The sequence below is a fragment of the Aedes albopictus genome, chromosome 1 (genome assembly GCF_035046485.1).
Source record: "Aedes albopictus strain Foshan chromosome 1, AalbF5, whole genome shotgun sequence".
Taxonomy (NCBI): Eukaryota; Metazoa; Arthropoda; class Insecta; order Diptera; family Culicidae; genus Aedes; species Aedes albopictus.
Window position 1 is genome coordinate 70,541,597 of NC_085136.1, and position 20,849 is coordinate 70,562,445.

The 20,849-nt window shown below is 41.5% G+C and overlaps 1 protein-coding gene across 1 annotated transcript in view; it reads right to left on the reverse strand.

Moving 5' to 3' along the window:
- Nucleotides 1–20,849, reverse strand: part of LOC115269089 (diacylglycerol lipase-alpha) — a 430,920-nt gene that overhangs the window by 395,098 nt on the left and 14,973 nt on the right. The gene's annotated exons all lie outside the window — the stretch shown is intronic.

Sequence of the window (20,849 nt, forward strand, 5' to 3'; positions counted from 1 at the left end):
TGAATGTTAAAGGCACAGTTTGCATAATTGAAAACATTGAAAATGCGTATGGATTTTGTAGAATATTTAAAAGCAGTTTTGAAAAGGGGCGTGATAAAATCGGAACAATACTGTATAAGTTAGCAAATAACTTAGTTTAAGATCCTCAAATCCCTCATTTTCAATTTTAACGAGGTTATGCCTAACCTTGAAACAGCCGCGAGTACTTCGGCTCCCCAATTAACATAATATTGAGGCAAAAAAAAAATGGAAAATGTAAAAACAAAAATGTATAGCGTCTATCCCCGCTGGTTTGACCGCATCTAATCTGAACACTTTTTAATTTGACCCCCTCTAATCTGCACATCATTCAAATTAAAAATTGTTCAAACGTCTGCTAATGGAACGGTGTGAAACGGAACGCAGAATCAAAACAAAACATCAAATACGGCTGCCAGCCACTGGCGTGGCCCAGGGGGGGAGGGGGGGGTTTGGTGTTAAGGGTTAACCGCTCAACACCCCCCCCCCCCCCCAGCCGCCCCCCTCCCGAGCTAAAATTTGTGGAACCAATTTTCATTATAAAGCACTTTGCGACGAAGAAATTTCCATCTGCGCCGCTATTTTTAAACTACGAATAGGGTAAAAAATATAATTTGGACATGTATATAATTTGGACATGCATGGCGATGTATGCCTTGTTCCGGAGAGCTAATAAAAGTAGATACTTCTGAATATCGATTATTTGATCAAATATACCCTATTCTGATGACTTCCGTTGAAAATTCGCTTAACAATTAAGAATTTACTTCAAAATTACCGAAAATGTAAATTATTTCACTAAAACCCCTCAAATGCACAGGTATGCAAGACGACATACACTTCACAGTCACATACAATATTCACCTCAAAATCGTTGAAATAATAATTGTAAGAAATTTAAAAGCTTTATTGCATTGAAACATGTTCAATAAAGAAGCATTAGGCAGCCAATCTCTTAACATTCATCTAGAACGCTTAAAATAGGTGGTGTCCAAAATACATTACAAGTTTTCTACTGTAAATATATTTTGGTCATCTGACCAGGCCCCTGACACGGCCTATATCAATGCATTGGAATCATGGTAGACAGGATGTCCTGGGCGCTAATTAATAGCGCCCACTGTCAAATGCGAAAACATCAACAATTTTTTGTTTAACGTTTATTTTGGATTGTTGATCAGTTTTTGGAATCATTTTTTCCACCGCTTATGATCACAAAACACTTCAAACTTGCTTTAATATTAATGTACGGTAAGAGGAGCATGCGATTAGTTGAATAAAGCAACCCAACAAACACGCATTGTGAATGTGATTTTGTGTCTGGCTCACAACATCAAACAAAAGCTGCGTTTGTTGATTACACGCTCGTTTCAATTTGCACGAATATGAGTATAAGGCAGTTAGATGTTGGCTACGATAAATTTCATTCATGCCAGGGGCCTGCATCTGACGAACTACATGGGGATGCACTGCGATTGCATACTTGGAGGCGTATTCTGTGGGTCTGGCGATAATTCCTCGATTTTAACAAAAACTGTAATAGTTATCAAAATAGACGCCTGTTAAGCGGAGAAATTTGATTATTTGTAAGAAAATATTTGTTAATTTATGCTACTTCCATGATTTAGCAGTATTCATGGCTAAACATTGATATAATTGCCCTGTCCAAATTATATATACCTGAGGGTGTCCAAAACATATATTCGGTGTCCAAAATGCAATTCATACAGGCGATCGGAAATCGAGATTTTCTCAGCTTAAAATGCTTTCGTTAAGATTTTTGTCACTAGGAACGCAAAGCACAATCATATTATAAGCGTATTGGTAACTTTGCAAAATAATCAATTGCTTTCTAAGAAAGCTAGGGGGCGATTTTTTCAACGTTGTCCTCAGCCTGTCCAAAATACATGAATTACCTTACAATTGCTCATTACTGTTTACAAAATGTAAATGTCAAGTCGAAAAAGGTATCATTGACCGTGGAAAACCCCTCCCAGAGACAATTTATTTATTTATTTGCACCGTCTTTACCAATTTCTGGTAACGCCACTGCTGCCAGCAGTGTGTTTTCCGTCGCTCACAGGGTTGCTAGAAGTTCTTAAAATAATAATGAACCCCGTTGGTTTGCATGAGGTGTCGTTCAAACCAACGGGGGTAGACGGTAAGTGATTTCGGCTCTGTTGTGCCCATGTGGTGCCCGAGCCTTCCTAATTAACGAAGACCTTCGTTGGCGATTGCACGAACCAGTGGGAAATTTTTCCAGTTTTTATTTTTTGTATTTTTTGATTTGCATGAAACCTTGCATACAAGTTTTTGGGGAACAAAAACGCCGTTTTGCATACTTGGTTCGCCATTTTGAATCTAGCCTTACTTATGAGGAGGGCCTATGAAAAATGCACATGATATCTTCAAAAAATTGTATCTCGAAAACGGTTTGTCCGATCGGTTTGGTGTCTTCGGCGAAGTTTTAGACAATTGTTGGTGCTATATGGAGAAAATATGCATGGTAAAAAAAAAAATGTTTGGTTTTTGTGATTTGAACTAAAATATAGATTTCCCCTCAAAAGTGACATGTCAATATTTTTTTAATTATCCTTATATTATAGCTGACTGAAAATGCTATCTAGTGCACAGTGGGTTGTTCTGGAGAAAAATGTTTTACAATGAAAAAAAATTGTTTTAAAAATTACGGTTTTCAAAAAAAGCTATTAAGAAAAGTCAAAAAAGTTTGTCGCCCTAATTTTATGAAAGTACATCAAATTTGCAAGAAAAAAGTACTTCGGTAACATTTTTCTAAGATGCACCGTTTAGAAGATATTACTAATTTAATATTGATTTTTTTGATAACTTAATAAGTTTTAGCCCTTTTCGGATGTACTCCGTGTTTCTCCAGTTTCAAAAGTATTTTTTTCGGAAAGATTGGAAAATTTTGAGTTAAAATGATACTGACAGCTTAAAGATTTGAGTGAAATTTTCTGCCTTAAAAGTATTTTCAAAAACAAGTTACAAAATCCCACTATCAGGAACAATGATTTCTTCCAGTGGTTTTTGGTGTATTGTGTTGAAAATGTGCATTCACCTCTTGCATATCGCAAGCTCCTCAATTAGCAAGATTCAAAAGAGCGAATAAGGCTTATTTTTCAGGGATGGTGATTGTGCGCAATAAAAAATAACATTATATGTTGTACATCAGTTTATTTTTATTCCTGTATTTTTATCAAATTATTGTTTACACAACTTTCTTAACAATATCGAAAAGTTTTTTCGGTTTTTATACTGTGAAGCAGCACCATCTGACATAAAATATTTTTTTTTCATGTTTTTATTTTGATCAATTTGTAAAAAGTTTATCATTTTATCAATAAACAAATTAACAGCGACTGAATCATGTCTTAGTTCTTCTGAAATTATAATGAAGCTAAAATGTTTAATTTGCATATTTTCAGTATACATAATATATTACGAAAGGATGGATTGTGGCCTGTTGCACGTTCCAATGGTGTGATTGAACTTCATCCTGCAAAACGAAGCTGTAATTTTCAGAAAAGTCTTACTTACCTTACCGGTCAGGCTAAGGCCGGAGTGGCCTCTGCTGTACATAGTAGCCGCCTCCATTCCACTCGGTCCATGGCTGTTTGTCTCCAGTTCCGCACTCTGCGTAGGGTCCGCAGATCGTCCTCCACTTGGTCGACCCACCTAGCTCGCTGCGCTCCACGTCTTCTTGTACCGGTCGGATGACTCTCGAGAACCATTTTAGTCGGGTTGCTATCCGACATCTTGATGACGTGACCCACCCACCGTAGCCTCCCGATTTTCGTGGCATGGACGGTGGTTGGTTCTCCCAGCAGCTGATGCAGCTCGTGGTTCATTCGCCTTCTCCAAGTCCCGTCTTCCATCTGCACTCCGCCGTAGATGGTACGCAACACCTTCCGTTCGAAAACTCCAAGGGCGCCTTGGTCCTCTGCACGTAAGGTCCATGTTTCGTGCCCATAGAGGACGACCGGTCTAATCAACGTTTTGTAGATGGTTAACTTCGTGTTACGGCGAACTTTATTCGATCGTAGAGTTCTGCGGAGTCCAAAGTAGGCACGATTTCCTGCCACAATGCGCCTCTGAATTTCTCTGCTGGTGTCGTTGTCGTCGGTCACCAGTGAGCCCAAGTACACGAATTCTTCAACCGCCTCGATTTCATCACCGTCGATATGAATTCGGGGTGGCGGGCGCGGTGATTCCTCTCTGGAGCCCTTTGCCATCATGTACTTTGTCTTCGACACATTAATGACTAATCCGATTCGCCTGGCTTCACTCTTTAATCGGATGTACGTTTCCGCCATCGTCTCAAATTTACGAGCAATAATATCAATATCATCGGCGAAACCAAGCAGCTGAACGGACTTCGTGAAAATCGTCCCACTCGTGTTTATCCCCGCTCTTCTTATTACACCCTCCAAAGCAATGTTGAACAGCAAGCACGAAAGACCATCACCTTGCCGTAACCCTCTGCGAGATTCGAAGGGACTCGAAATTGTCCCTGATACTCGAACTACGCACATCACTCGATCCATCGTCGCCTTGATCAACCGTATCAGTTTATCCGGGAATCCGTATTCGTGCATAATCTGCCATAGCTGTTCTCGATCGATTGTATCATACGCCGATTTGAAATCGATGAACAAGTGATGTGTGGGCACGTTGTATTCGCGGCATTTCTGCAACACCTGGCGGATGGCGAACATCTGGTCCGTTGTAACGCGTTCACCCATGAATCCAGCCTGATATTGCCCCACGAACTCTCTTGCAATCGGTGATAGACGGCGGCATAAAATTTGGGAGAGTATCTTGTAGGCAGCGCTCAGTAGTGTGATCGCGCGGTAGTTTCCGCAATCCAACTTGTCGCCCTTTTTGTAGATGGGACACACGATACCTTCCATCCATTCCTCCGGTAATACTTCCTCCTCCCAAATCTTGGTAATGACCCAGTGTAGTGCTCTCACCAGTGCTTCTCCACCGTTTTTTAGAAGCTCGCATGGTAGTTGATCTGCTCCAGCGGCTTTGTTGTTTTTCAACCGGCCAACCTCCTCCTCAATCTCTTGAAGGTCCGGGGCCGGAAGTCTTTCGTCCTGTGCACATACTCCAAGATCTGTTACCACGCCACCTTCGGTACTTGCAACGTCGCCATTGAGGTGTTCATCGTAATGCTGCCGCCACCTCTCGACCACCTCACGCTCGCTCGTGAGAATATTACCGTGATTATCTCGGCACATGTCGGCTTGTGGCACAAAGCCTCTGCGCGAGCGGTTCAGCTTCTCGTAGAACTTTCGTGTGTCCTTACCGCGGTACAGCTCTTCCATCGCTTCGCGATCTCGTTCTTCCTGCTGGCGCTTCTTCATCCGGAAGACTGAGTTCTGCCTGTTCCGCGCCTGTTTGTAACGTGCCTCATTCGCTCTCGTACGGTGTTGCAGTATTCTCGCCCATGCTGCATTCTTCTCGTTTTTCAACTGTTCACATTCGCCGTCGTACCAGTCGTTTCTGTGAAGAAAAGTCACAAATAGCTAAAAATTCACCATCTTGCAAGTTTTGTTTTGTAGTTTTCAAAAAATTGGATTGTTCGGTTTTTACAAAATCATGCGGAATCAAACTTTCTAATTTTGAGCTGAAAAATGTAACAAAGTGCTTTACAATAGTTTCTAAATCACATCTGTCAGTGGTAACCCATTGTTCGAATGAAAGCTTTTCAACAAAGTTTTCTTTCAGTTGTTTCAATAAACTGTCTTCTAAAACTGAGGTATCTGGGCAGTTTTTACATCTTCGTAGATAACAATGAGTTGTCTTATTTTCGCAAAGTAATCTATTCGTTAATGTTTTTAGATCATTCAAGACATTGTATTGTTTTAAGATGTAGAATTAAATCAAGAATTAAATTGACATTTTCATGCGTAGTGCAAACGCAAGCATTATGTGTTCCTGTGATAGTCAATAGTTTACATTGCCTTGGCCGGAGGCTTGCAAATGATGAAAACCCTATTTTTACATTGTGGTAGTTTAGCAACTACTAAGTAGGCCAGCCATTTGGTTAGAGTAGTTTTAGTCAAACTGTCAAATAATAAAGATCGAACCCTCCACATATTGGCCACGAGGATCGGATTTGAAGTTATTACTGGAAATGGAATATAAATTATGTCATCCAGAACAACGTTACCGCTGACGCAGAAACCGTCGGTCCAGCTCATTGAATTTGGAATGCCAGGCGAATTTCACTGGATGCAATATTGCGACTGGAAATCCAACCGAAATGAAGCGAATTTTTATAATTACGACATCGACTGCACTTGCCATTGGTCGGACGGCTAAACGAGTGGCGAAAGAAGTACATGGACATGTGCTTTGGTGTTCGCGGTCTATTTGCAGAAATGGTACTAGCTGTATCCAAACAAATTATCAGCGTAGATGTACTCCCAGATGGACTATCAGACAAGGTGCGACAGGAAAGTTATTCAAACCAGTCAAAAGATTAATGGTTTCAAGAGCCAGCCCTGTCAAGACAATGCCAAGAATGATTCCGCCGTTCAGACGACATAAAATCTAGATGATAACTCCATCTAGAATTCAGCCGTACGAAGAATGTACACATCTGCGTTGACCTAGGTGCCCCGGAATTTTTCGCAGCCGACAAAGATCACGTTCCATTTAGATGTGTGCGCCGCCGCGCCACGCCGCCGCCGCCGACACTTTTTGTCCCAGGCCGACGCCGACCGAGGTATCGGCGGCGCGCCATACGCCGCTGTTTGTCACGCCGTCGATTTTCAGTTTTCGCGCCGGTGATCAGTGCACGAACAAAATTAAGTTTATATAAAGTTGAGATAAAAAATCTCACGATCACTATCATAAGAGTTTGATTACAATAATTGATTTCTCAACTCTTAGAACACACATTCACATCTTTCCATAAGTTTCTTCAGAGAATCTTCCAGAAGGATTCAGTGATGCCTCCTGGAGATCCACCTGGGATTTCTCCAGAAAAATCTTCAGGTATGCCTCCAGGATGATTTTTTTTTCATTAGTTTGAGAGTCCCTCCATGAATCCCTTCAGAAGTTCCTTCAGGAATTCCTACAGTAATTTCTCTAGGATCTAGCCCAGGAGTTTCCTCAAAGGAGATCCATCAGAAATTCCTGGAATTTGTTCAAGAATCCCTCCTGGAATCCCTCTTGGAATTATTTCGGGATACCTCAAGAAAAAATTGCAGAGACTCTTTCAGGAGTTCATCAAGGATTGCTCCAGAAGTTCTTTCGGTGATCTCTCCAGGAGCTAGCTCGGAGGTCTCCCTAATAGCTCCAGGATGATTCAGGAATGCCTCCATGTGTTCATTAGGAATTCCTTCAGAAATTCCCTAAGCTATTTCAACGACAGTTCGTTCAGGTATCCATTCAGAAGTCCCTTTAAATATTTGTCCAGGAGGATTCATAAATGCTCCCTGAAGATCCATCAAGAATCCCGTGAGAAGTTTCTTCAGGAATTCCTGCAAGATGTCTTAAGAAATCAGTCTAGGAGTTCCTACAGGGATTCCTTCTGATGTACTATTAGAAATTCCATCAGCAGTTCTTTCCAGGCGTTCCATCAGAGATTTCTCCAGGAGTTTCAGAGATTCTTGCATATGTTTCTTGAGATTCCTGCTGAATTTCTTCAGGGATTCCTACAGAAGTTTCTTCAGAAATCATTACAGAAGTTCCTTCAGAGAATCTTATACGGAGATCCAAGGATTACCCCAGAAGTTTATTCAGCGATTCCAATATAAGATTTCTTTCCAAGATTTCTTCAGGATATCCTCTGAGGATTTTTCGAGAAGTTCCTTTAGGAATTCTTCCAGAAGTTCTTCCAGGGATCGCTCCTGGGGTTCTTTCAGATTGTAGATTGAGATTGAGATTTTTTCAGTAAGACCCACGGATGCTTTCAGGAGTTACATCAGAGATTTCTCCAGAAGCTCATTCAGGAATTCCTACAGGAGTTCCTTCAGGGAATCTTGTGGGAGTTCCTTCAATAATTCCCTTAGGATTATAATCAGGCATACTCCCAGGATATTCTTGAGGGATGTTCTTCAGGCATCTTTCATGGAGTTTCTACAAGGATTCTTCAAGGATTTCTTTCTGGAATTCTTAAGAGAATACCTCCTGCAAATCGTTCCCCCTAACCGGAATTATCCGCTGAAAATCTGTCGAGAATTCCGCCTGCAAACCCTGTGGATATTCCTACCGGAATTCCTTCGAGCATTTCCCTGGAATCCCTGCAGGGATTTCTGCTGTAATTTATTCGTGGACTCCTCCTAGACTTCCTTCAGGGGTGCCCCTGAACTTCCATCGAGGATTCCACCTGGCTTTTTCCTGGAATTCTTTCAAGGAGGAATGGAAGAGGAATGGAATTCCTCCGAAGATAATTCCTTGATTCTCTATCGGGGTTTCCTCCTAAAATTCTTTCGGGGATTCCTTCTAATATTCCTTCAAATTTCTCTGGTGGTTCCTCTTAGAATTCATTCGGAGATTCCACCCAGATTCCTCATGGAATTCCTCCAGGGATTTCTAATGCACTTCATTTAGGGATTCCTGGATTTTTTTCGGGGATTCCTTTTAGAATTCATTCTGGAATGTCTCCAGGAATTCCTTTGGGAATTCCTTCGGGTGTTCCTTCTGAACATCCTTCATGGATAACTACTGAAATTCTTTCGGGGCTTTCTCCTGATATTCTTACGTGGATTTCTCCTGAAACTTCTTCGGGGTTTCTTCCTGGAATTTCTTTGATGATTTCTTTTAGAAATTCTTCGGAGATTCTTCCTGGATTTGCTTCAGTGATTCCTCATGGAATTCCTTCAGGAGTCCTTCTGGAATTCCTTCAGGATTTCCTTCCGAAATTGTGATTCAATGATTTCTCCCAGAATTCCTTCAGGGTTCCCCCTGGGATTCCTGCAGGGATTCCTCCTTTCATTTCTTTGGAGACTTCTCCAGTAATTGCTTCAGGAATTCTTCCAGGAATCCCGTCGGATATTCCTGCTGGATCTCCTTCAGTGATTTCTCCTGAACTTCCTTCAGGGATTCCTCCTGGAATTCCTTTAGATTCCTCCTGGAATTAATTCGAAGATTCCTCTTTAACCCTAAAAGGGATACCTTCATGGCCTCAGTTTCGTCACCTCGCTGAGTGTGTTCCATCAAAGACGAGCTCTGAAAGGCGCCTGGGGTCCAATGGACCCCAGGTATCCCTTTTAGAGTTAAATTTCTTCGGGGATTCCTTCAACAGTTCCTTCGGGGATTTCTCCTGAAATTTCTGTGGTGATTCCTCCTGATATTCCGTCGGGGATTACTCCTGAAATTTCTACTGGAACTCCTCTTCGATTTTTTTTGAGATTTCTTCTGGAATTCATTCGGGGTTTCCTCTTGGAATTCCTGCGGGAACTCCTCCTGGAATTATTACAGGGATTTCTCATGAAATTCCTACGAGGATTCCTACTGGATATTTTTCGAAGTAAGTTGAGGATTTCTTCTCGAACTCCTTCAAAAAAAATCTGGGATTTCTTTGGGGATTTCTCCTGGACTTCCTTCATCAAATTCTCCTGGAATTCCTTCGGGGTTTCCTCCTGGAATCCCTTTGGTGATTCCTCTTGAATTTCTTTCCGAGATTCTTCTTTTCATTCTTTCAAAAAATCCTCATGGAATCACACCTCCTGGAATTCCTTCGAGATTTCCTTCTTCAATTTCTTCGGTGATTTCTCCTAGAATTCCTGAGAGAATTGCTCCTGGTATTCGAAGATTCTTCCTATAATTCCTTCGAGAATTCCTTCTTAAATTTCTTTGGAGATTCCTCCACTCCCTATGGGGATTCGTCTTAGAATTCCTTCGGGGTTTCCTATTTGAGGAATCTGCTTGTAATTCCTTCGAAGATTTCTCCCGAAATTCCTTCGGAGGTGACCTCTGGGATTCCTGCAGGGATTTCTCCTGTAATTTCTTTGAGGATTCTTTCTTAACTTTTTTCGCGGATTCCCCCAAAATTTATTTGGGGATTCCTCTTGATATTTTTTTGGGATTACTTCCAGAATTCCTTCGAGATTTAATCATGGAATTCCTTTGGTGATTTTTCTCCCTGGCCAAGTTCGCAGGGGTTGACGGTATTAAAGTGAAGGAGTTTCATTTTGATTATTGTAATGTAGTGTTCTTTAGTGAAACATATCACCTTTTTAACACTTTAATGCGCCTCCAACGGTTCATCACGAACCGGCTGCTGCAGATGGAGTATGGCTGATCATATGCATCAGACATGCTCGATAAACACGGAGGAACCGCCAGGGCTCAGTAGAGTCTATTCCCAAGCAATAGTTCCAAATCGGTTGGATTTGAGAAGGTTTTGATGATCGTTACAAATCCTAATTAAAGTTTTATAGGATTTGTGACTGGTTTTGGAACCTTTTACAGCCAGCTGACTTCAAAATGTTGTTTGGGCTCTATTTCTCACGTTTCTCGGTTGATTTTGATTAGTAATTTATTAATGTCATAGTCGCTTTTTCGAATTTCTACAATTTTATACTTTATTATATTTTATTTAAATAAAGCAATTAAAATCAACCAAAAAATTAATAGTGGGAAGGAGATTTGCAGCACTTAATTGTGCTGATAGATTCGAAGCTAACGTGCGAACACTTGACGTGACAGTTTGGACTGGACAAAAAACTGACTGCTTTTTATTAACTGAACAACGTTACTTTTGTATGACTAGGTTGACATTTCTAGGCCACGCATGAGAAAATGACATGGTTTACCTTGACAGGACCGATAGGACAGAACGAATTTGAATATTTTTCATAGTATTTGTAGGGGGATGAATACATAATAGTTGACAAGCAATTTTTGTTTATCTCTTAGATGATGTTATGACTCCAACAGAAAAAATATTAGAAGTTCAGTTACATGTTTCTGTAGGTTTTAGACCGATAACATTTTAAGGACACAAGAGATGAACACAGAGAACACAGACGTCTCTTTTTAATAACGATATTCAGCTATTTCCAATAAAAATACACTTCAATAAAGCAAAGACTAAGCTGCTATGATAGAACAGATCAGAATGACTTAATTGACTTATTGACTATTGGAGATCTACTTCGAATAACTGACAAATTGACAAGAACCTTATTAAATACATGGACCATACTACAAAAAAAAACCAATTGACAAAAAGAAAAAAAAGGGGAAACTTTTATTAAAACTATTTTTGTTCAACACAGGCCAAAACAGTGTCGACTTGGGCCACGCACGCCTACGTACTTCTGTGTGTTGAAACAAAAATAGAGGCTCCTAGAAAGCAAATGTAGGGAAAGGGTGCGGTGTAGAACATAAGCACAGTGTTGCTACCGCCGTAATCACTTTGAAAAAAAAAAAAAAAAAAAGAAAACTACTACTTATCATAAATAATAACCTGCAATAAATAACGCAAAAAAATTGTGACCAGCAATTACTGACATAATGATATAACACATAATGATATAACACTTCAATAGAGTAGAGATTACATATTTGATATGGGGCAAAACAGTAACACTACCTAAGATTGGGAATCTAAGGCAACTAACTGACAAATTGACAAGGACCTAACATACAACATGAACCTTACTACAGAAACCAATTTCACACTTTCTACCGTATTTGCATTATTGTGTCTCAAGTCTAGTCCAATACCTTTCCCCAACCTATACCATTACCCTTCCGATGGTGTTCATGTGGTCCGCACGGACTATTACGGCCATTACCCCTCCTTGATCTTCGGCATTGGATTGACTTGCGCTCTTATTGCCCCACCAACTGCTGCAAAATGAAAATGAATTCCTTTGGTGATTTTTCTTCAATTTTTTCGGAGATTCCTGCTGGAATTCCTTCAGGAGTCCTCCTAGAATTCCTGCAGGATTTCTCCCTGGAATTCCTTCGTGATTGTTCCGAGAATTTCTCCTGGATTTCTATCGGGGATTTCTCTTGGAATTCCTTCAGGGATTCCTCCTAGTGTAATTTCGAGGATTCATTTAATAATTTATTGGCGGTTTTTTGAGAGGTTCTTCCTTCGAGATTTCCTCCTGAAATTCCTTCGGAGATTTCTCCTGATATTTTGTCGGGGATTTCTTCTGGATTTCCTTCAGGATTCCATCTTGAAATTCCTATGGTGATTGCTCTGCGAAATGTTTCGGAGATTCCTCCTCGAATTCTTTCGGGGATCCCTCACGGAATTCCTCCAATTAGAATTCCTTTGAGGATTCGTCTTAGAATTCCTCCGGGGATTCTTCCTAGAATTCCTTCGGAGTTTCCTGCTGGAATACTTTATGGGATTCCTCCTGAAATTCCTTCAAATATTCCTCATGAAATTCTTTCGGAAATTCCTCCTTATATTCTCTCAGGGATTTCTGCTGGAGTTCCTTCAGAGATCCTTCTCGATATTTTTCGTTGATTTCTCCTTGAAATCCTTTGGAGATTCCATCTCGAAATTCTTTAGAAATTCCCGCTAGAAATCCATCAGGGATTCCTCCTGGAATTCCTTTGAAAATTCCTGCTGTAATTCCCTTGGGATTCCTGCTTGAATTAATTTAGGGAATCCTCCTAGAGTTTCTTTCGAAGATTCGTCCTGGATTACCTTCTAAAATTCATCGAAAACTTTAATCAGGAATTTCTTCAGAGTTTTCTGCAGATATCTCTAAAAGAGATTTTTGAACCGCTATTGCTTCCTGCAAACGTTTCTTCAGGGTTCCATACATCAGTTCTTGCAGAGATTAGTCCAGAATTTTCTTCATGGATTTCTTCAGGAGTTTCTTTCGGGATTAGATTGCTTGGATTGCTCCCTGAAATTATTCGGGGATTCCTTAGTGTAAATAGTGTGACTTTATTATCAAGTTTGATAGCTTCTGTAGATTCTAAGGAAACAAAACCAAAAACTGTAGCAAAATCAATATTTAATTGCTCTTCATTTGCAATGGAGTAATGCAATATTCATTACACTAAGGATAGCGGTAATGTCTCAATATTCCTTTCCAATTGTAAATATGTGTTACCCCTAACCTCGAAACAGCCGCGAGTTCTTCGGCTTCTAAAACTAATATAGTATTTAGGAAGTTAAAAATTTGAAAAATGTAAACTACTTAAAATCAAAAATATACAAATCATTTCGGCTCATTTATGCCCATCCCAACAAACATTAAATTATTTTAGCTGTACAAGAGTGGAACAAAAATAACTCTTGAGCAAACTTTAGTATAAGAAACTGTCTAATCACGCAGTGACGGACCCGAACAGAAATAAAAAAGGTATTCATTCTAACGTAATAGTTTATGTCATCAATGGTCATGAAAAAGCTCAGACTACAAATTCTAGAGCGTAATGACAACTTCTTTGCTTTGCCAATATTAAAATTATGGGCAAATTTTGGTCACGCCGATTCACGCCGCCGCCGCCGCCGCCGAAAGCTGCCACCGGCGTGACGCCGATGACGCCGCCGCCGCCGGTCAAAAATGGCCCTCACGCCGCCGCCGAGCAAAATATAGTCGGCGCACAGGTCTGGTTCCATTTCAATCTCTGGTGAAGGCTCTACATCTATGTTTGAAGAAATTACAATTGGCCACTCGGGCGTTGGAAGCCAGGGTGTATACAAGATGGGCCTTTCGAAATTGTCCAATTCTGTTTGCGGTATGGATGTCACCAGATTGATATTGAGTCATGCATTGATAGGTAATTATACTTAAAAAAAAAATAATAGAATGAAAATTCCTTACGAACAGCCCTCTGAAGCGCATTGATCCGGAGAGAGATATCAAAGTCCTTAACGAGCAACACGCTGACAACGTGTTGGCTCGGAGAAGGCAAGAGTATCAAAGTCCTTAACGGACAACGCGCTGAAGCGTTGGTCCGGAGAAGGCAAAAAGAAAATCCTTAATGAGCAACTCGCCGGCAACGTGTTGGCTCAGAGAAGGTAAAAATCAAAGTCCTTAACGGACAACGTGCTGCCAACGCGTTGGTCCGGAGAAGGCACTATTAAAGACCTTAATGGACAACGCGCTAAGGCGTTGGTCCAGAAAAGGCAAAAACAAAATCCTTAACGAGCAATTCACTAACAACGTGTTGGCTCGGAGAAGGTACTAAATCAAAGTCCTTAACGGGCAACGTGCTAGCAACGCGTTGGTTCGGAAAGGCATTTCTTCTTTTACAGCTCTCAGCAATCCGAGAAGATAACACTATGTTGACTGAACCAAAAAAAACAAGATGTCCAACGAATTACGATGCAGATCTACAAAAAATGAGTCCTGGAAACGATTACATTGAGTAAGCACTGATGAGGAATTGAACCACAGTGATGATTTGAAGTAGAAAATCAAAATATATTTTCGCAAAACGCACAGAGAGTTCAAAAAAGATAAGTTATTAGGTTAAATCATCAAAGCATAACAGTATTTATCTGGTTTATATGTTTATATAGATAACACCTCATTAGCGGTTGTATGTAAAAACCACTCCGGCCATACTCAAATTTCCACGATCACGTTGTACTAAGTCCACCCATCTTGTCTGTTATGCTTCACGTTTTCCCGTACCTTCTGGATTGGATGCACTACCTTCTTAAGTTAATAAAAGGGAAAAATAGAAAGAAACACTCATTTGATGGACGAAAGCTCGCGAAAAATGCTGGGACTGTTTGAAGCGCTAGGTTCATCTATTACAAGAGGGCTTGAGTCAATACGTTTGTTAAGAAGTTTTGAAGAAACAAGGCTCGATCAATTATAAACAAAAGGAGATGTGGTAGTTTAGCAACTACTAAGTAGGCCAGCCATTTGGTTAGAGTAGTTTTAGTCAAACTGTCAAATAATAAAGATCGAACCCTCCACATACATTGACGTACATTTCATGAAAGCGATTAAAAGCTTCTCTTAATGTCATCATTAACAATCTTTTCTGAACAGCTAATCTCTTATTTCCTGTCTTTACGCTAACAAAATCTCTTTGACCTGGCATTGCACGGCTTATATCATCGTCCTAAAAAAAAATCAAAACCAGTTCTTTTGTTTCATTACTCAAAGCTTTTCCAGAGCTTGAACCTTGAGATGAATCTAATACATTTCTCTTTCCTTTCTTGCATCTGATGCTATATTTCTACTAGCTTTAAATTCGTCTACAATTTTTTGTACTGACCATGATTTTGGTAACAATGATAAAATTGATAGTTTTTCTTGCCTTGTGGCTGAATTTAAAAATTTAATTTTCATATTTTCTATGACTTCATCAAACTCGTTTGCTTTTTCTGTTTTAGCGTCTAATTTAAAAAGATTTCTTCGTACACCTTCGACGATTTCAGCGCACTTTTTTTCAGGATAGTGAACATTTTTAACCTTACCTAAATCTATAGGCGAAACACGAATAGCTGCTATTGCTCGGTTGAATATTTCGACGTCTACAGGCATCGTGAAGTCTTCATATGATTGAATTGTTCTTAGCATTGACGCTGATGGTATCGTGACCAAACTTTCATGGATTTGCGAATCAGGTACATCAGGTATGGTCTGAACAGTTGGCATCCTTGAGCCGCCGGCTACGCTTTGTTCTTCGTTTTGGGTGAGGTGAGCTCTTGAATCTATATGTAGACGGCAAGACGAACAAATACGATAATCCTTGGTGTTCAGTGTGGATACCTTGGAAAATCCAATTGACTTTAGTTTTTGGATGATACCATCCGTGAGATATCGCAGCTCTTTCGAACACTGAATGTCTTTGAATGGACGAATACATCTGATTTTACTCATTTTGTAATCTGTAACATAGAAAATTGTTAATTTTGTACGAAAATATCACAACACATATAATTAAAATGTGTATTTAAAACTGGGCTGCAAAACGGTGAGTCGATAAGGAGAGCGTCCAACATAGCTCTGGTCCTCACAAGTTCCTACCTCATGCTTCCACGGGTCAAACGATGACAAAGACCGCCAGCTAAGAGTTGTGTGCTTAGCTGATAGTGCAGCCTGGGCACTGTTGTCCTTCTGACTTCAGCTAGATTGAGGAGGTACGATCCGAGCGTCTGTTCACCAAGGAGGTGCGGCTCAAACAGCGTCTGTTCTGGCATCCAGCGGCTGAGTATGAAATGCTGTATTGCGTCAGCTATACCTAAGAAGGCAGCCCCTTCAACGCAATGTAGGCAGCGCGGCCCCGGTAAGGTAGCCTGCTGAAAACCTTCAAACACCCAGAAAAGCAATAGTAGAGTAAACGGATTGATTCAACGGCAACAGACCCGGCAACGAATAAAGGACAACGATTGGAAAGTCGGATCTTGGAACGTGAGAACTTTGAATGAACCCGCACGTGTTGGGCTCCTGGCTCGTGAACTGCGGAATGTCGGCGTTAACGTGGCCGCTATCCAGGAGATACGCTGGCCCAAAACTGGAGAACGCGAATTCCGAGCGGTGGATCCCATCGCCAACACTTCATTCAAGTACCACATCTACTACAGCGGCAGCGATAAGGCAGAACGCGGAGTTGGCTTTATAGTGATCGGGAAGCAGATGAAGCGAGTTATTCGGTGGAAGCCGATAAGCGACCGAATCTGTGTGTTGAGGATGAAGGGCAAGTTCTTCAACTACAGCCTGATCAGCATCTATGCGCCAACGAACGACAAACCCGATGACATGAAGGATGAGTTCTATGAGAGCCTTGATAAGGCCTACGGAGAGTGCCCAAAACAAGATGTCAAAATAGTCATCGGAGATGCAAATGCGCAGATCGGCAGAGAAAGTTTCTTTCGGTCTGTCATTGGAACGGAAAGCCTTCATTCTGTTACCAACGATAATGGTCTGCGCCTTGTGACATTCGCTGCTGCTAGAGGGATGGCAATCAGCAGTACCTACTTCGCACGTAAGAATATCCGAAAACACACCTGGCGACACCCGAGTGGTGACACTTGCTCCCAGATAGACCACGTGCTGGTCGACGGGCGACATTTCTCGGACGTCATAGATGTGAGGTCCTACAGAGGCCCGAACATCGACTCGGATCATTATCTTGTAGCCGCTAAAATTCGGGCGCGATTATCCAGCGTCACGAGTTCAAGAAACAACAGGACGATGCGTTTCAATATCCAGCGCTTGTCAGCCGAAGGGGTTGCTGCACAGTACCATCAGAAGCTAGACGAGAGGATAGGAGAGACCAACGGATCTGGAGATGTCAACAGCTTGTGGGGAAGTATCCATAAAGCAGTGACAACAACAGCGCAAGAGGTGATTGGTACCGCTCAGCGACGCCAACGTAATGGTTGGTTTGACGAGGACTGCCAACGAGCGACGAACGAAAAGAATGCCGCCAGAAGTCGAATGCTAGTGGCCGGTACCCGGCAGAACAGAGAGCGGTACAGGGTTGCAAGAGCAGAAGAGAAACGAATCCACCGCAGGAAAAAACGGCAACACGAAGAGAGTGTTATTGCTGAAGCGCAGGAAAGTATGGACAGGAACGATATGCGGAGATTTTATGCAACTGTCAATGGCGCGCGGCACAAGACTGCGCCAGTGCCCGCCATGTGCAATGACCGGGAAGGAAATTTGCTGACAGACAAGACAATGGTGGCAGCCAGGTGGAAGGAGCACTTCGAAGATTTGTTGAATGGTAGCAGCGAAGGAGCACCCAGGAACAGGATTAACATAATGGATGACAGTCAAGCAGTGGAACCACCAACACTGGATGAGGTTAAAAAGGCCCTTAAGGAGCTGAAGAACAGCAAGGCTGCTGGGAAGGACGAGATCCCGGTCGAACTTCTTAAGCACGGAAGCGAGCAGCTACATCAATCAATCCACCAGATTATTATAAAGATTTGGGAGGATGAAGAATTGCCCACCAGTTGGTTGGATGGCCTCATATGCCCAATCTACAAGAAAGGGCACAGACTGGAGTGTGCCAATTACAGAGGGATTACCCTTTTAAATTCGGCGTATAAGATACTGTCGCGTGTCCTGTTCAACAGACTGCGACCTCTTGAGGAGTCCTTCGTCGGCGAATACCAGGCTGGTTTTCGTGAGGGCCGATCAACGACGGATCAAATGTTTACCCTGCGGATGATCCTAGATAAATTTCGGGAATATAACTTGCAGACTCACCATCTGTTCATTGATTTTAAAGCAGCGTACGATTCAGTGAAAAGAAATGAGCTTTGGCAGATAATGTCAGAACATGGTTTTCCGGCGAAACTAATTAGGCTGATACGCGCAACGCTGGATGGATCAAAATCAAGTATTCGGATCGCGGACGAAGTGTCTACGTCGTTTGTGACCTTGGATGGATTGAAGCAGGGGGATGCTCTTTCAAATTTATTGTTCAACATTGCACTCGAAGGAGCGATTAGGAGGTCAGGCGTGCAGAGGAATGGCTCTATCATCACACGGTCGCACATGCTCCTCGGTTTTGCGGACGATATTGATCTCATCGGCATCGATCGTAGGGCAGTGGAGGAAGCTTATGCTCCTCTGAAGAGAGAGACAGCGAGGATAGGCTTGACGATTAACTCTACCAAGACGAAGTACATGATAGCGGGTAGAGACAGAAGCAGGCCTAGTGGTGTTAGTGCTGAGGTAGTGATTGATGGGGAAGTGTTTGAAGTTGTTGAAGAATTTGTTTATCTTGGAACACTTGTGACATGTGACAATGACGTTTCCCGTGAAGTGAAAAGGCGTATTGCAGCTGCGAATAGGGCCTTTTACGGATTGCGTAGCCAGCTTAGGTCCCGTAACTTGCAAACGCAAACAAAATTCGCTCTGTATAAGACTCTGATTCTTCCGGTTGCCCTCTACGGTCACGAAGCGTGGACGTTAAAGGAGGTAGACCGAAAAGCTTTTGGAGTTTTTGAGCGCAAAGTGCTGCGGACAATTCTCGGTGGGAAACAAGAGAATGGAGTGTGGCGCAGACGCATGAATCACGAGCTGTACCAAGTGTACGAAGATGCGAATATTGTGAAACGTATAAAATACGGCAGACTTCAGTGGGCTGGACACGTAGTGCGAATGTCGGAAGAAAGAATAGCGAAAACAATATTCAGCAGAGAACCCGGTAGAGGTAGGCGACTTCGTGGGCGGCCGCGAACTCGCTGGCTGCACGCGGTTGAAGAAGATCTACGATCCCTACACGTTCGGGGAAACTGGAGGAACATCGCCCAAGACCGACGAAGATGGTGCTCTACTATACGCTCGGCATTGGAGTAAAGTTACTTTGTAGCCAACAAGGTATCAAGGTAGGTATTTAAAACTTACCTTTGCACCAAAACGTGTTTCACTTTCCTTTACAATTATTATGTTATCAAACAACACTGGATCTAGTTCAAAAACACTGGATTATTAGCTGAAATTACTATGAAATCACTATGCTTATAGCAACCTTTCTGCATTTACTGTTTGGTTTTCCCTAGTAGATACTGGATGAATTCAGAATCGAGTCAGACATTATTATACAGCTCACGAGTATAAATCATAGAATGCTGGGTAAAGACTGTTGGAAGATAGGGTAGAGTTGAACGCTCAGGTATCGTCAGGTACGAGTTTGGAGAGTTGGAGCGAGGTAAATTTACTGGCGTAGGTATATTGTTATTGAAGAAGATTGTAAATTGTATATACCTGGAATGAATAAAGAATGCGGCGGTTGTTGATTGAGGTATCAGTCGGCAGCCGTCTAGTTTGATGGAAGGTGATTACTGCGTTCTTTTGATTTATTATTAGGAACGGTCATCGACGGAATTAACCTCGTTATGGCCAGCGCATTCTTGTTAGCGATCACAGTCTTTGACACCATTTTGTCGATATTCGGCTGCCTTTGTCTCCAACATTCGCAACACAAGCAATCAAACTACTGTACGGAACAAAAATGTCGAATGAATGCGCTTGACCACGATTGCGTCTTCGGGAGATGGTTCGGTTTTTGTTATTCCTGTCTTTCCCATAAAGAGAGCTGTTTTGGATGAATGTATGTGTCGTAATCGATTTATCACACACGAATAAACTAATATTATACCAATCTTAATCAAAATTGGCTGAAATCTTGCGAAAAACTGGAATTAGACTAATGTCATCGTGTCAGACGACGTTGATTTGATCCACTTTTTTGTTTATTGATCTTTGTTCTGCCGCTTGTGTTGTGTGTAAGAGGTAGCGGTCGCGCTCGAATGAAACAAAGCAAGCTGACACCCGACCGCGACAACGAAACGAAGGTAGTGAAAAGTGTCGAATGTTTACAAGCCTGGGCCAGCGTGGCCATGGTGGACTAGTTCCAACAAAGACCACGTTTACAATCACCAACTGTACGTAGTACAGCTAACTGGTATCTAATTACCTGTATCTAATACTTATTAGCACGTTTTCAGCAGAAGGCACCAAAAACCACTGGAAGAAATCATTGTTCCTGATAGTGGGATTTTGTAACTTGTTTCAAAATACTTTTAAGGCAGAGAATTTCACTCAAATCTTCAAGCTGTCAGTGTCATAACTCAAAATTTTCCAATCTTTCCGAAAAAAATACTTTTGAAACTGGAGAAACACGGAGTACATACGAAAAGGGCTAAAACTTATTAAGTTATCAAAAAAAATCAATATTAAATTAGTAATATCTTCTAAACGGTGCATCTTAGAAAAATGTTACCGAAGTACTTTTTTCTTGCAAATTTGATGTACTTTCATAAAATTAGGGCGACAAACTTTTTTGACTTTTCTTAATAGCTTTTTTTGAAAACCGTAATTTTTAAAACAATTTTTTTTCATTGTAACCTATTTTTCTCCAGAACAACCCACTGTGCACTAGATAGCATT